Below are 17,824 nucleotides of genomic sequence, written 5' to 3'. Positions count from 1 at the left end.
GTGGAGTGCTAGGTACGTTGGTGGTAGCTCCTAGGAAATTGTTTACCTGAATATTTATAAGAGAACTGCTTTGGTGAATTTGTCTCGAGTTGAAGAGGGGATGGTCTTGTTGGTGCTGTCATCTGGGTTTCCCCCCAAAGTCATTCCTCCTGATTGGGAGGTGGGTCTAATGTTGATTTTTCTTTGCAGTTCCAAGATCTAGAGCTGCTGGATGCTCAGGAGGGATGGTGAGTCTGGATATGCTGAAATGTTAACAACATTAAAAAAGTGTTCTAATTTAGAGTTTGATTGGCAAGGTACTCCACCTACTGCTTGGCGGAGTACCCAGTCTCTGTTTAGAGTTAGGCAGACTGCCATGTTTCTGATGGTGCCCCTCCCCCCCACACAGCTTGCTTTTCTGGCATAAACCCTACATCAAAGGCGTGACAGAGTTGGGGCTATCAGTTTTGGTGCATCAAACCATCAGCCTTTATTGGAGCAGATGGTCTGATGTACTTTTTTCTTTCTTTCAGGAGCTCAGGGAAATCATAGTGGTCCTAAACTGAAAATAATTAAAAATGTCACTCACTCCCCGAGAGAGGCCCTCTAGAGTATCAGGGACATTCTATTTTTTGTTTTTCATAGTCAATCTCCATCTTAGGAGGTGGGAGGGAGGTTGTTGAAAAAGGAAAAGGGTTGCTTAGTGGCTGCCTGAAACATGACAGCTGCTCAGCAAACTTTCAATGCCTTCATAAGACCACCATGAGGGTGACTCCTCTGAAGGCATATTGATCTCCACGGGGCTGGCAGAGATCTCTAAGTATGGTAGGAGGTAGTCCAGCAAGGTTGACCGAGGAAATTACATCCACCACGCTAATAGATGGTGGGCCCCGCCATACTTTAAATGAGCCCGGTATTTTCAATTTCATACGGTTCCCTCTACAATTAATTGAAAGAGGAAGATGTTGACTCCTGATTAAGAGACCTTAACATTAGTCACTGTATCTTAATGTTCTTTTGAATAATGACTGTATGTTTGACTGGCTCCTGCCCAACACATTTCACTCAATCCTCTACTCATAAAGCCACAATATATTTCATAATCCAGGTTATCACCAATTACTTTGCTCCATTCATTTTATAAATAGAATGGACAACAAAGTAATGGTGTTGTTCCATCAATTCAGCCAGTGCACCTGAGAAAGGTATTAACACTAATAAGTCACTGGCATCATTTTGTGATTTTGAATCTTCTGAAAATTAAGGCCATCAAAAAGTGGGTATATCCTAAACATTTGTCAATCTCTCCGCGAAAGGTTAAATATATAGAGCAAATAGCAGAGGTGAACACTGTCATGTACCATGCTCCATATTAACTTGACAAACTCTAATACACCAATATTCTTGCTCCAGGAAGCTGATAAAGAGCCATATGATGCAAATTATCTTGACTGTTTACAATTGTAGTTCTCAGTTTCTATATAAAGATGCTTTATGAGGAATTTAAGGCACTTAAGTCACCATTAACGTTCCTCAGATGACCAAACATAGGACAATGAGCATTTACAGAGTAAGTTTCCTTTACTAGCCATTTAATAGGGCCTTGTAAATGATCTCTCTACTTTATTTGCCTCTCCAATTCTCTCCTCTTTATTCAACGAGTAGATGGTTGCTTCCCTGGGGGTTCCTCTTCTCATCTCACATACCTGTTTCTGTGCTAAGTTCCTTAGCCCTGGTGTCTCAGGTCTATTCTGAAGTAAAATCGCCTTTGCAGTTTGCTCTTTGAGCAGTTTTATCTCCCACTTACAAGATAAGCAGATCGGAATGAGAGATAATAGGACATTTTGGTTTTACTGCTAAGTAAAATCATGTTTTCCCCAATTCGAAGCTGCAAAACAGAATATGGAACTTTTTTGTCCACGCTCTTTCCACGTGAAAATGTTGCCAGGTATTATTTGGTGAAAATTGCACAGGGAGAAATTGTGCAAGCCTACAGCTGTTTGTGCAGGACTCAACATGTCAAATTAGGTACAAACACGTGCTTATACCTGATTTCACATTAGTCTTGAATTTTAGAATTTGGCACTAGAAATCTAGCTGACTTTTACTTGTCACCAAATAGTTGCCACTAGTTACGCTATTGTTACTGGTGATATCATTACTTGGAATTTATACAGTGGATAATATAACACCGACACCAGACGGGAAGTCAGTGTTTCTCAGGTACATAATGTATTTTCTCCATTCTCTGACTAGACTTGCTGCCTGAGCCTCAACAAGATCTGATGAATATATAACAATGTCGCCCTTTTGTTTACAGAAGCAAATAATCCTTATATGTTTTCTCTTTAATTGGTCATTTTATGGAGTGATGAGTTGAGGAATAGGCCTCGAGTAATTCTTAGTTAGGGTGGTCCAAGATAATTTATAGGTGAGTTTTAATATACTTACTCACTATGAACATCCTGCTGCTTATACTACCAGAATCCAAGATCATAGTAAACAAGAACAAGAACATTGTCATTTAGAGTGTAACCCAGAGGGAGGCATTTATTCGAATAAAATGTCCTCTTTTTTACTATAATCTTGGATGTGATCTGTAGAATACTATGATACCTGATAATACCGTGACATTAGTTAATATCTTTAATTGAAAGTTATTTTATGTGTGGATAGTAGGAGATGTTTAGTGGTCTTGGGTAATAGTATCTATCTCTGTGCAATAAGGCTATTTTACAACAGGGTTTACACTTTTGCTTATGTTGATCACCCCTCCCTGTCTATTGTATAGGGGTACCTTCCTCCCTTTGAGAGTTTATTAGTACTGCTTGTTAGCTTGGAAGATTTCTTTATCGTTTATACTCATAAATAATTAAAAGAGTATTGGTGGTCCAAATTAATAATGGATACACTGAAAACGTATGGCTTCTCAGAGGAGCAATTCAATAAAATAATTAACGGCACATCCAAAAGTTTTTCTTCAGTTTCTACCACTAGTTGTGATGAGGTGAAGTGGAGGGAATTATGGAATAACAAGAAAAAAAGCTATAAGAACAGAGTTGCATGCGGATTTCCAGATCGAATACTGTAAGAAAGGGATCATCCCAAGGGGTTTACAAGTTAAAATCGAACCCGGGATTTTTATCAGGCATGCAAAATGTATAGAAAATTGGACACTAATTGCAAATCCTTGCAGTAGAGATTGGATGTTGCTGATTATTGAAACTGCCAGTGAAATTCTGATTATAGAGAGAAAAGAAATATAAGAGCTTGAAAGTAAATTAAAAGAAAACACAGCGCTAGAAGACGCAAAGAAAAAATTAGAAGACATTCAAAATGATATAACAGGATATAAAGATTATCTTCTTAATAAAAATCCAACAAATTCAGAAAATATGTAGCAAATTATAACTTAGAGTTCGTATACCCCTACACACAAAAAGACTTTTATGACAGGCCTAGGGAAGATACATATAATCGAAATAATTGGAAACAGCCCAGGAGAAACTACCCAAAAAAAGAGTGACCTTTCTGGATACTTCGTACACTAGCACAGAATCAGAGAACGAAAATATGACTGAGAATAATAAAAAAAAAAGCAGTGACCTTATGCCGGGGACTAGTAGAGAGTCTTTCTCTTTTTTAGACCATCGACAATCGAATGGCAATCAGAACCGCGGGAGAGGCCGAGGGAGAGGGAATTTTTACTCCCAACCCCCACAACAAAAAATGGCCATATATGAGAACCAGAAGCCAGGCAAAGTGGGACTAGAAAACAAAGCAGCCATCATTAATTTCTCTAGTGTAGACCTCACTACAGAAGAGACAAAAGTACTAGAAAAGGGTTCAGGCTATGCCATTAGTACACACATAGACAAATACAACCTTGAAAGAGATCTACAGTGTTTTTTCAGAAAAATCAGATTACAAGACTTTTTTAAGGACAAAGAAAACACCAATACCCAATCTGTTATTAAGTCAGGCTTGGAACCTAAGTCACAGTGGACACCTTCACTTAACATGGTAAATAATAAAATCGACCTCTTCGACAAAGTAGTTGATAGCAATATAGAAGATCCAACCATTATATTGTCAAAATAATCTGAGCACTGGTGAGAAAATAGCTTTAAAATCATTAGAGAGCAATAAGGCCCTAACAGTGAAACAAGGAGACAAAGGAGGGAGCATTATATTAATGGATGCGGAGGACCATAATGAGAGAATGCTCCTCCTGCTGATTAACACCTCACATTACCACAAATCAAGCAAGTCAGAATGGAATGACTTAATAAAGAAAGTAGGAAGACTGTTGGACTTTGCAAAAGATGATGAGATTATTTGTATAGATGAATAAAAATTTTTGAAAAATATGAACCCTATAAATCTGGCAATATATGGCCTGCCGAAAATCAATAAAGATCTGACAAATCCACCCATGAGACCAATTGTCTCCAGTATAGATTCTGTAACAGAACCATTAAGCAAATATGTGGATAAATTCCTTCAACCACTGGTAATTAGTCAGCAAGCATATATTAAAGACACTACTGACATGATAGAGAAAATTGAACATCGGACATACAATGGCAATTCCCAATGGCTTGTAACCTTAGATATAGAGGCCCTCTATACAAACATCCCCCAGGATGATACATCACTATTTTAGAGGGCCTCCTTAGTGTAGATGAGCACGATCTGTGAGCGCACGCAACATTCAATGTGGAATGCGTAGAAATCATACTTAAGAATAACATCTTCATGTTCAGAAATTATTACTACAGGCAGGTCAAATGTACCAGCATGGGAGCCACCTGTGCTCCCAGCCTGGCCTGCCTGTATGTAGCAGATTTCGAAAATAAACACATGTTTGATACAGCGGCACCCTTTTATGAGAACATTTCGTGGTGGTCACGATTTATCGATGATGTTTTTTTTATATGGACAGGGACATTGGAAGATCTAGACTACTTCATAAACTGGCTTAATTTGGGCGACATTAATCTCAAATTTACCTCAAATTATGCCACAGAAAATGTAGATTTTCTTGATATTAAGATCAAACATGCAGCAGGCAAACTAGCGGTAGAGTTATATACAAAACCTACGGATCGCAATACAATGCTCCACTACAAGAGTAATCATCCCAGTAGTCAGAAAGACAACATCCCATTCAGGCAGTACTTAAGAATACGGCAAAATTGCACAAATATACGAGATTTTAATATACATGCAAATGTTCTCACCAAAAAACTACTGAGTAGAGGTTACCCTAAAAGTATAGTCAGAAAAGCTTAGAAAAGGGAAAAATACTACGACAGAGATACCCTTTTTAAGGAAAAGCCCAAGAAAGAGAACAAAGCAAAAGAACGATTGATCTTTGGCACAAATTCCAGTTGTGCCAGTAACAAAGTCAAGAACATTATAAATAGAAACTGGTCATTATTAAATGGAAAAGGGAGTGTAAAACTCCCCAAACCAATGTTTAGTTTCAGAAGGAACCGAACAATTAGGAATATACTGGTTTATAAATATAGGGAAGACACCACCCAAAAACAACTCTCTATAAATAATGCACCCCTACCACGGGGAATTTTGCATGCTGCATGTGTAAACATTGCAATAGCATAATGAAAGGGGCTGAGGTTGTATACAATGGAATTACACATAACATAAAAAACTTCATTAATTGTAATACAAAAGACCTGATCTACTTGATAATCTGCCCGTGCAAGAAGGGGTACATTGGGGAGACATCAAGAGAAATTAAGGTCAGAATCACAGAACACAAGTCTGCCATAAGAACCAAAAAACGAACAGCCCCACTAGTAGAACACTGGATTACCCACAACCACACAATAGACGATAGATTAATTCTTTAAAAATGGTGGTCAGGATTCCCAGCTAGTACTGCAGGTACAGATAGAGACAATATAAAGATGGATAACCAGAGGTAACAGATTATACTGCCATTAACATCGTAATACATATCCCAAGTGAGGTTTTATATATGTAAATATCGTCATTATCAAAATTACTAAAATTAATATATGGACGATTATTTAGGAGAACAGTAACCACATGTAGTCGCAAAACATTCCAGTGTGTTAGAATATATGTGCACACAGGCTAAGATCATGTAATAGATGTAATCATGGCACATTTGGTGATACTGTTCAAGTTCAATGGTATATTAAACAGTGTATACTAATAGTACTACTATTAATGAATTAAACATGTATAAGGAATTAAAAATGTATAAGGAAGTAATGTGCTACAAACAATACGTTTACCTGATTGTCGAGATTGTGTATACATATTTGTATAAGATACAACAGAATGTGTTTGTCCGAATGTCCAGATCTAATGAACATACATGTATTCGAAAGAGGACTCAGTAGACGTTTTTAAATTTGTCTAATAATATAAACAGGAAAATTTACACCGATATTTTTGTGCCTGGAACATAATAAAAGAAAGTCAAAGATGGCCGCCATAGAGCAGAGCCGAGGTAAAACATTTTGCCACCAATGAACACAACGACAAATAACAGTCTATCGCTCTGATTAAGAATGTTGAGTGAAAATCACAGTAAACGGAGTAAAAGTAAATAATAATGATTAAGGTTTAACAAAAAAATTAGATCGCGCGTAGATAAACTTCGACTTCCGGGTCAGCTAAGACAGCGATAGTATAAATGATCTAAAAAACAAAGTAATTTTATCTGAAAAAACTCTTCCGGTGACGCACGTTGGAGCAGGGAGGCCGCTGTGATCCCGCGCACTTAAGAATCCGGAGACTCTCTGGGGGTAGGCAGCCTGTTAACAATAGCGCGAATAATGTCGGGAATAGTGAGGATCCAACATAGCTCGCGAAAACTAAGTAAACATGACCCAGTGTAATATTGTAACATGAGGGACGTATAAATATTTAGGAGACTCTATTAATGTGAATAGGCATGAATGTGTACCTGGGACAATGCAGCTAGCGGGGATTAGGTAATTCCTGGTAATTAATGCCCCGAGTTCATGAATAATGCTGGCAATGTGAGCGCAAGTGGGCACAACCTAAAGAAATTTAAAATAAAATAAACAGTTTTAGTTGGTTGTGGGTACGTGTACGACCCCAAATTTTCCGCGATTACGAAAGTACAGGGTTTGATATCAACACGTGCACAATGAGAGATGTAATAGTCCAGCAGGTATTAGTACAATGTGGTAGTAGCTGACTAAGTAACTATAATTAAGATTGTAACTTTGAGGACATATAATGGTCAGACCGGTAATACTTGCATACATTTTTGCAGAACCCGGTAACACAACTAAAGTGAAGTGGTAAACGTCGAGTTGAAGAAAGAAAGTATATATTCCATTGAGCAAGGGGTAAGTTCATAGCGATATATCTCTAACCTTGCCAGAAATACCAAGACACTATGTGATAATAATTAGAGGGGCACTCGTTGTTGTTGTTTTTTCTAGCTGTCTCAATTAAGACGAGAGAGCCCAATTCGCAAAAGAGAGATACATAAAAGACAGTGGCTCCAACGTGAAGTTTTTATCAATGTGTTGAAGTTTCAATAATAGAAACGAATAAACAGGTAATCATACCACCAAATAGAGGTACTATGTACCCTGAATAACCTTTTTAATAAATAATGTCGAAATGTAATTTGATTTATCTATTTCCAAGGTTTTCTATAAAACAGCCGGAGGAGAAATTGTTTAATCCTGGGATTATGAAATTGATGAATCATATTCCCAAAGAACTTCATAAGGTATCTAGAATTATTTAAAGACCTATGGTAATCAAATGAATAATAAATAATGATTTATTTCAAATAGACATGAAAAGTGGGCCTAATAGTTTTCTCAGTGCACACTGTTAACATAATTGATAAAAATGATACTGAGACGCCCAGCGAGTAATAATGTCACTTAACTTGCTACAAAGGACGAATAGATCTAAGTGAAACCCCATAGAATGAGTGGATTAACAAGAAAGGGTTTAGTATATATATACTACTAGTCAATTCAAACAAATTGTACCATATGTGATGGATAATTCAATTGAGAGAGATAGCAAGCAATAGTGTCGGTTGAACTTGCTCTATTTATAAAACTAGAGACCAATACATCCCTGTAGATTAGTACACTGTGTGTTAGTAAATGTAGAGGCATTATACAACGTATGAATTTCAGGGTTCGCAGTAGATTACAGGCATCTAAAATGTTGTTTTTATTTTTAGATTGTGAATTAAAGAAAATATTTTTGTCCTGATGAAGGTGGAAAAGATTAATGTACACCGAAACGCTGCGTCGACTGTTTTTTAATTATATTTGATTGTTTGTTTATTCATACTTGATTTTAACTATTTAAGACAAGAACATTGTCATTTAGAGTGTAACCCAAAGGGAGGCATTTATTCGAATAAAATGTCCTCTTTTTTACTATAATCTTGGATGTGATCTGTAGAATACTGTGATACCTGATAATACTGTGACATTAGTTAATATGTTTATTTGAAAGTTATTTTATGTGTGGATAGTTGGAGATGTTTAGTGGTCTTGGGTAATAGCATCTATCTCTGTGCAATAAGGCTATCTTACAACAGGGTTTACACTTTTGCTTATGTTGATCATATTGTATAAGGGTACCTTCCTCCCTTTGAGAGTATACTACCAGAATATCATTGGCAAAATATCGATATACAGAAATATCATAACCGAGATAGCAAGTACCAAAATATTGGGAAGGTAAGTTAATATCGGTAAGTATATGTTTGATATACTTTGCTCCAGGTATATGTAAATCAATGTTGCATAGGTACTTAGATGTGAAGTTAAGAATATTAAATATATACTTACAAATGTATACTTACCCTCACAAAAAATATTTAGAAATTTGAAAAACATCACAAGATGATAGAAATGCCACTTAACGAAACCAAGGCACACTGGAGCATGGGTAGTAAATTTAGTATCCCAGTGGAGAAATATGCAAACTAAAGCTCATGGATGAGAAGAGGTTCAAGTTGCCACAATGTCAAACCTTAATGATAAATGCGATTACCAGTCCCGTCGCCTCACCTGCTCTCTCCCCTGCTCCTCAGAGATCCATTCTGAAAGGCATTTGGGTAATGTTTCGGAGCTAACAGAATCTGGTGTTGATAGAGGATTGATACAGGATTGGAAACTAATTCCTGCCAATCTTCATCAAATAATGCTAGTATAGAAACTAGCACAGGTTTACCCAGGTGGCAATGCCATCGGCCCTGTAGGCACTGTGGGATCTGGGCTTCCAGCTGAGCTGCTTTGTAAACATCAGATTTTGTAGTGCATGAAACCCCACCATGAAGGTAAACTTTTTCACATCAAAATGAGGCATAGCTGTCAATCCTCTGTTGTGAGGCATTGCATGCTGGGAAGACTCGATTGCAAAGGCCACCAGGACTGCCTGAATATAAGGATTAGGAGCGTCTTGAGCAAAGACAGTTGAATGAGAACTGTAGTGGAAGAAGGAAACAGAGGCTGAAAGGTGAGGAAGCACACAAGGAGGACCTGAGAACAAAGTGACTCTATCTGCGCTCACATTAGTTCAAATAGGGCTCAGCACACAAGAGAGAAGTGCAGGAATCTAAAATCAATAATGTGTGCCACCCAGGCAGCCTTACTAAAGCTCTACCAGGAGAGCATGCCTCTCCTTATTCTACAACATTTAGATCAGTGTCCAAAGGTGAACTCTACAAAGATTAGTGGTAAAAATAGAAACAACATAGAGCTCGAGTCAATCAAGTCATCAATGGACTGTATGTTGTAAAATTGATAGGTGTTCGCTTTGGGGTGGGGTTTGACTAAGATCATAACATCTCCACCACTGCATCACTGCTGAAAGAAGACCTAACACATAAGCTAATAAGAGAGATTCTTTGCTTCTTTGGTCATACAGGTCGGAGGTGAGAATGATCGCAAAAAAACGAGCCTCAATCTATAACTGGGACTATATAGGTGTGGTGTCTCTGGAACTGTCTCACCAGAAAGGTGACAATAGTATTTGAGAGAATTGAAAAAAGAGAACGTTGCATGGGTATTGGCAGACAGCTGTGGATGGGGTACTTTCGAGTAAACTCAACTGAACTATTCTCCTGCGTCCTGTGTTCACTTTGTGCCCAAATCAAGTGGGAGACGTGTTGAGGATGAGAGCTCCCACAGAGATGGTGCAAAGCCTTGAAATTCACCAAAGCTATGAAAAATGTGAAGCTGTTTTGCAATGTTGCGTAAACCTCAAATGGAAAAAGTTGGAACATTAACAGGGTGGCTATCAGGAAAACAATTCTCATTTGGTGTCCAGGAAGAAGATAATGATGCAGGCATATGGCAGCTGGAGATGCAGTTGAGGGTGGCTGATTGGAGGGAGCACCCTAAAAGGTTATTAAGAAATTAGGCTGTCGTCAAGACCATGTCTTCTAAGTTTCCAATCTTTTTCTCTCCATGCATATCTTTTATTTGGTGTTGTTTTGTGGGATGGGTTATGATGTATATTCAATATTTTTTTAGCTCTACCATGGAATGTCAGGGGTTTGAAGTAAGGGAAGGTTACAAGGGTAGTTGTTGGACACTTGTAACTGGGGTGCTTTCACATAAACATACTCAAACATTTCTTCTGCATCATATGTTTACTTTGATCCCAAATCACCGAGTGTTGGGCTCAAGCTATTCTTTTCAGTAGGCCAGGTGTACAAAGCATCAGCAGGCAGTTAACAACACCCCTATTTCACAGTGAACTATCTATATCCTTCTGTGGATGGAAAAGGACTCAAAAGATAGAAGTAGTTGGTATATGGGACACACTCAGTTTACAATATCACACCAAAGTGCAATAATTTACTACCAGTCCAGTGGGATAGGTGGCTGTCCTTGAGTAGGCCTGAGAGCACAAAAACTATCAATTAGAAAAAACGCTTAGACGCAAACTGAGAGGTCAGGGTCATAGACTAGCCTAGCAACCAATTAGTCATCATGAAACATGTACAGCTGCAAAAGACTCATATTTGTTCATGACTTACTGCACATGATAAATTACAAAATGGAGGCTTTACTCCACACAAAAAATTAAAAATGGAGGCTTTACCGCATACAAGAAAATACAGGATGCAAAGTGTAGTGAAGAGTGGTAGACTACATTCAAGAAAACTGATTGCTGATGAAAAATATCCCAGCATGCCTTAGAAAATGTAACGTGCAATATGTCGAAACAAAACAAAATAGGACGTAAAAATCCCAAAGAGTCATAGCAGGAGAATTTGCCTCAACCATCATTTATCTAAAATGAGGATCTCGGCAAGCATTAGTGTAGCAAGTTAGAGTGATGAGAAAGTAATTTTTTTCATAGGTACCCCTCGCTCGATTTTGTTGGTGATTAGGTCGTCACAAGAGGTCACCTAACAACCAATAATTAATAGACAAAAACCCCCCAGTGAATCACCTAAGGGTGCAACTGGAAATGTTTTTTTTAGAAAGGGAACAAAAAGAAAAGGGGCGCTAGAAATGTCTTCGATAAAGAAGGATTGCACACTCCGGTACACAATAAAAGAATACGTATAATACATCAAATGTCAGAACAAGTAATATTTATCACTGTTGGAGAGCAGCACAGAAAAGGGATTACTACACCTTGCATAGACCATTTATGTTTCTCCCTTATTAGGTGTACAACTACATGATTGCATTGATTAATCCCTCACCCATGATTTTTAAGGATTTTCATTTATCCTGCCATTGCATCTGCTGCAGGCGCCTCCGATGAAGAGTACGCCCACTGTGGCAATTACAGTTTCACCATTACATTTCCCTTTACTACTCAACGTTGCTAATAATTTCAGGGCAAAAACTTTAAAAAAGAATATTCCATATTATTTGTGGTGCAAAAAATAATGTACACAACAATGGATCTGATGCACTCTTACCTTTCCCAAATCATGGATGTACAGTTTGTACACCGACTAGTTTGTGAATAGGAATTCAGTTTGTGATGCGCCCTATGTCGTTTTCTTTAAATAGCTTTGGTTTGTTAAAGGGACAGATGCTATTTAAAAAAAATGTTTTGCGTTTGGATATACATGAGGGAAACTGGCAGTGGTCTACACGACCATTTTCTACTTCACTTGACACCAACATAATTTCCAAAGGGGAAGCTATCCCTTAGGGTAGGATTCCTCCATGTCAATTGGTTAGCACCGCAACTGATCAATGGATTGCGACTGCAATTGAAGTTACGAAACCATTGATATGTTCCATTACGACTCCCTCCAAATAAAAGGGAGACGCCCCTTTCACACCCTCTCCTACTTGTGATTCAAAATGGATTGAAAAAGCCCTTTCACCAGCTGGAAAATCCTTTCTGACTAGTAAAAAAGGTTTTGATACCCTGAAAAACTCTGTTTTGTGATCACAAATTCTTTATTTTTAAAAATTGTGGACTTTGCGACCACAAAACTCCATTGTACTTAAAGACCATAATCCCTTCGTAGGCCATTATCAAAGGAGTTACCCCCCTGATCCACATTTTTGTCTGTGTATTTTCTATTAAGAAGTCCCAACATTTTTGTTTCAAAGATTCCAAGGAAAAGTACAAAGTAATTTCATTATGAAAGTCAATCTGTTCAACAGAATGCATTTTGTCAAGTTTAAGTGCTCGCATAAAAAGCCAGCTGCTTTCCACTAACGAGCTCAAAACATATTTGCTAATATGTTAATACTTTATTAATACAAAAGTTACAAATATAAGTTGGTATTAAGTTGGAGGTTTATTGTCAAAGTTTGTTTTGCATCGGTGGGTGTCACCACTACATTTGTTAAGTTTTTTTTTACGTCTAATTATGGAATGCTGATTTCACAGTATCAGAATTTCCTTATGGATATCACTTATTCATGCATGAACAAGAATAGTTTGTGAAAGAGAAATTGATCAGAGGATTAGCTTGCATTCATATGTTGCTGAGGAAACTTGCTGCATGAAAAAGGCTATCCAGAGAGAGACCAATAATGCATGCGGTTAGCTGAGGGACTTGCTTAAAAATGCAGACTGAATGTAAGTGTACAAACTAACATGAAGACGGATTCCAAAATACTGAGGTTGCCTCCTAGAAAACTCTGTCAAGGCCTATTTTCAGTCACACCAGGACAAAGAACTGGTTGTAGAAGCCTGCCTCGGTGAGTTTGGGCCAGTTTTGCTGCAGCTAGAAAGCCATGACTGCATGCCGTGCCTTGACTCCCATAAAGCAGTGATATTCTCAGATTAAAAAGGAGGCAATCTCACTTCTCTAGAGTTGCCAGTTGTTCATATTTACATTTATAGGCCACTGGCAATAAGGTACTAGTGCCCCCGTGGCAGGGGACAACTCCACATCCAACCCTCAAGACACAAAAGTGGATTTTGCAGTCATACAAGTACCATTTCATAGCTGAGTCATGACCAGAGATGGATAAAATGGCAGACTGCTACTCAAGGCACCCCAGATCAGTATATAAAGAAAAGCTAGTGCCGTGGGGGACAACGGTTTTATTCCAATGCACTGACCCATGGCACTGACCCATGGCACTGCCCAACATGCACATGTCAAACTTCAAGGTACAGGTCTGGTTTTCGAGAGTGATAACTTTGGTAAAAATATCAGATTCAGCAGGACAATGAAAAAGACCATTGCCTGTAATCACTGTAAAGTTTAACACAATGCCCTGGATGAAATGCTGACTTGTGTGCTTTCTCTGGTGAGAGACGATTGCTAGTCAATATTGACATGCCCCTCTTCGTTTACAGAGGTGGAAAAAATAATCATCAAAGAGTCATAGGCTGCAATGCCAAAGACAGAAAATCTGGGATTCTCATGGAATACTTCAAGAACTAAAGGTAGTTAACGTCCCTGGCCCCACCTACCCCCACCAAGTACCACGTTTTAAGGACACAAGCTGCTTAAATTCTTGGAACATCTGTCTGAATATTATGTTCCTGGCCCCGAACCAAATGAGAAGCAGAGTACTATGTGCAGACCTTGAGGAAGGTACTTAGGATTACAGAGGTATGTGAACTTCATCTAGTTGCATTGTATTTATGATAAACCTACTGGTCCATGCTTCAATCTTCCTCTTACTCTTCAGGGTACACCCTAATGACCACCATCCCATACACAGCACTATTCTCCACTACTTGCTGTGGAAACCAACTCAGATGGTAGGAAGGGTACCCTGCCTGGCCACATTAGAGAAATTGTGCAAATTACCTGCCACATGACATCATTCAAATGTGATGGGGGCTCTGGCACAGCAGAATGTGTGGGCCTATAAAAATCCTTTGACATTTCTCACACAATTGACACACTCCTCTAGTCAAAAATACCCTTTCAGATTAGAAGCTTGCTCAGAAGATGTTTTAAGTCATTTTTCCTCTCAATAAAGCCACAACCCTGTTTTAAGCTTTCTTTGAAGCAAATTACTTACGTTTATTTCATTTGCAAACGTGCCAGGAGTATCCTAGGGAATCTTTGACATTTGTGGATTTCCTTGAGAATTTAAATGTATTCAATTTATGCATGTTCCTCTTTTGAGCAAATGCCTCACTTTCATCAGATTTTCATAGAATTCCTGAATTCTTCAAGGAAAGCTAAGACAGCCATAGGTTTTATTAAGTAGCCAAATGCATAACATTTATGCTCATAGATTTTTCCACCAGGTGGAAGTCTGTATACGTAGATGTGATGCAAATGTGCATTTTCACATTTATGTATGCATTTCTTCTCTATGAGATGTATGTTTTTCTGATGCAGAAACCCCCTTCTCTATACCGTCATTGCATGTTAAGATACTCTCTCCCCATTCCCGCTGAGAAAACATCCTTTTGGGCGTGCACTTGCATCCATACGCATGGAGGGAAAATATTTGAATACAATAAACCCGAATATAACCTTCAATTTGTGGATGCAATAAATCCGCCATGCCTCCGGAATTTCATCGTTCACAAATGTACTCTGTTGGCACATACATTTCACAAATTATGATTCTGTGACTTTCCGTGCACAAAGTCGTCATGCTGGGGTACCTGTCAACATCACTTCGTAAAATGCTTGGCGAGACATTTATAGGAAGGTGGGAAGAGAGGCTATATTTTGAAATGCCCTAGTTTTTCGGCCTTGAGGGATGTTGGCATTGCTTTAACCGAAGTATTTAGGCCGTTGTTGTGTGCAGAGGTGGTGCTGTCATTCTGTTTCTGTTTTACTTAGTAGTTATTATAGCTGTGGCAAAAAACGCTTCTCAGTGTATGCCGCTTACGCTGCAAACTCATACACAGCGATGACCAATGGCTCTGCCCCACTTGACTCGGCTATGGAGACTTTAGAACAAGGGGCTGCATACAAACACAACAAAGAGGCGGGAGCTGAATGCGCTGCATTATATAACGCTGGATGGACACATGAACAAGAGCGGCTGCCATTATTTCAGGTCACTGCATCAAAATAAAACGTTAATTTAACCATAGGTCTCCGAGCCTCCATGCAGGAAAGGAAGCCCACTATTTTACAAATAACGCTTAGGCACGGGGTTGTTGAACATAACATTCTTCTATTTCCAGACCTTGCAAATGGGTGTTTTTTTCTCGTGGCCATGACGGGAATTGTGTTAAACTCAAAAAACATGGAAACAAGAAAACGGGCTGTTCTTGTTTCGTTACTAGACCAGAAATGAGGATTGGTTCCTTACACAATCTGATAACAAGGCTTTTGAAAAATCTGCAGCTGAAAATGGATTCCATATCGTCACTGGTTTGAAGCCTATATATATATATAGTACGTGTTGTTTTTTCCTTCAGAGCACAAACTATTACTTTAACAGAGATAGGGCCAACTGGACAGTGGTCCAGTTGGCCCTGTCATGTGTAAACAATTCCCTTTATAAATATAATCTAGTGCCAGGTGGCATCATGTATACCTAGATGAAGGGCCCAACAAATACCAGCGGAATCACAGAGACTTCCAAGCCCCCCATTTTCTTCTGCTAACGATCTGTTCCTAATTACCGCACCTCCTGGACGGCTCATCAGTTCAGTTATCTTCACCCGACTTCTGTAATATGTGCCCCCTTTATGTCCTTTTACTTCTCCTCACCCCTGCTTTCCTAGTAACACCCTTCTCTTATCCCCCCCACCCTCCTCACTGTCCCAATATGGCCACCACTCGAGTTAAGGCTGGAACTAGCTGCTACAAAATCATTTATCCTCCCAATTAGACGAAAGCTTCAGTAAAACGATTGAAGCATAACACTATTGAGCATTTCCCTGATTCCCTTTTTGTTGATCAATTTTACAATGATCGGTTTGGGAGGCTCAAAAACGATCTCATTTCCTTTATTCATGACACCCCCTCTTGGTCCACCAGCTTATATAATACCCTTAACGTCACCTCCTCCTCCTCTATCCCTCATGGGAAACAACAAAAAATGTCCCCATCTGCGTGTTTCAACGGCTCCCTTACTATCTCACTCTATAAAAATGGTACTGTCATGATCCAAGGCAAAGACACCTGTCTCTCTCTCTTTGACCACCTCTTCCCCTCCCTACTCCCTTCTTCTGCGACCGGGTCATCCCCTGACTCTTCATCTAGTTCCACCCACTACTCCCTTGACCCTCCCCACACTCTAATAGGCTGCACCCCCGAGGAGCACAGGTCGGCCATCAACCCTCCCCCTCTCTTGTGCCTTCCTCTCACATGCCTCCCCCCCCACAGTATACCCCCCTTCATCACTTCAGCCTTACCTCTAGCTAATTCACTCCTTGTCCAATTTGCACCGTCCCGGTGTTCTAATCTCATCTCCTCCCACCTCTTCCTACCTGCCACCCTCCTTTTTAGTGCACCTCTCCTCCAACCTTCTCCCCCAGTTAACTTTCCATACGCTCCCCTTATTCCTCCCTCTCCCCCTATTCTCTACCCCCTCCTCCACTCGCTATTTACCCCGATTTCTCCACAAACCCATTGCATCTCTCTCCTTCCCCTCACTCCTCCAGCATTGCTATGCTACCCCCTCTCCACCTTTGGCAACCCATTCCATTTCCCTCCCTCGGCCCAGCAGAACCATTTCCTTTCTTCACTTCCCTTTCTCCCAACCTACCTCACTCTGCCAGATGCCCGTTCCCTCACAGCCACCTCTCCTAGCTGAAAGGACCTCTCCAACCACCTCCTCTCCTTTCCGCCCTAACCTCCTACTTCCCTATGATTCCACACAGTCCTCCCCTCTCCTTCTACCCCACCGCCTTGAGCCGCACCCATCTCCGCCTAAATTTGTCCTTAATTCCTTTCCTTCTTGCAAGGCCAACAAAGACAACCCGACCTGCACCTCTGAGACACCAACTCCCACTCTCAACCTCCACTTTTCCCCACCTATTAACCCTAGACCCCAACTCTCCTCCTGTCCTCCTCCTGCCCTGTCTCCACCACCAATTTCACCCCCTCCTGTTTCCATCGAGCCACACAACCTTCCGTGCTCTGCCCTACTCTCTGGAAAATATGCTAGGCTCTCTTATCACTTCCATCTTCCAGCTTGTAGCTACCATTTCACTTTTAAGCTCCAAGATCTCCACTTTTCCTGACACCTCTACTCCTTTGGAAAACTCTCACCTTCCCACAAGATACACCTTGCCCACCCACCCCAGTATAGACAAGCATAACCAGTTGTCTGCAACCATCGTTAATCCACACAAGCCCTTGAACGCCACCCTTCCTCAACTTGCATCTCCGAGTAACCCAACTATCCACACTATTCCGGCCATCTCCTCTGTCAGAGCCAAGCATCCACCTAAACCCTCC

The 17,824-nt window shown here is 39.8% G+C and overlaps 1 protein-coding gene across 2 annotated transcripts in view; it reads left to right on the top strand.

Moving 5' to 3' along the window:
• Window positions 1–17,824, top strand: part of CAP2 (cyclase associated actin cytoskeleton regulatory protein 2) — a 438,235-nt gene that overhangs the window by 31,234 nt on the left and 389,177 nt on the right. Inside the window, exon 1 of one of the 2 annotated variants that reach the window (XM_086965116.1) lies at window positions 7,338–7,358. The exons of the other annotated variant lie outside the window; for it this stretch is intronic. The gene's annotated coding sequence lies outside the window, so the exon portion shown is untranslated. Of the gene's footprint in view, window positions 1–7,337; window positions 7,359–17,824 lie in introns of those variants that run through there. 2 annotated transcript variants of the gene reach the window in all.

This window comes from Lissotriton vulgaris, chromosome 4_1 (assembly GCF_964263255.1).
Source record: "Lissotriton vulgaris chromosome 4_1, aLisVul1.2, whole genome shotgun sequence".
Lineage (NCBI taxonomy): Eukaryota > Metazoa > Chordata > Amphibia > Caudata > Salamandridae > Lissotriton > Lissotriton vulgaris.
The sequence above is the reverse complement of the archived record's forward strand: the minus strand, read 5'-3'. Positions and strand labels throughout refer to the sequence as shown.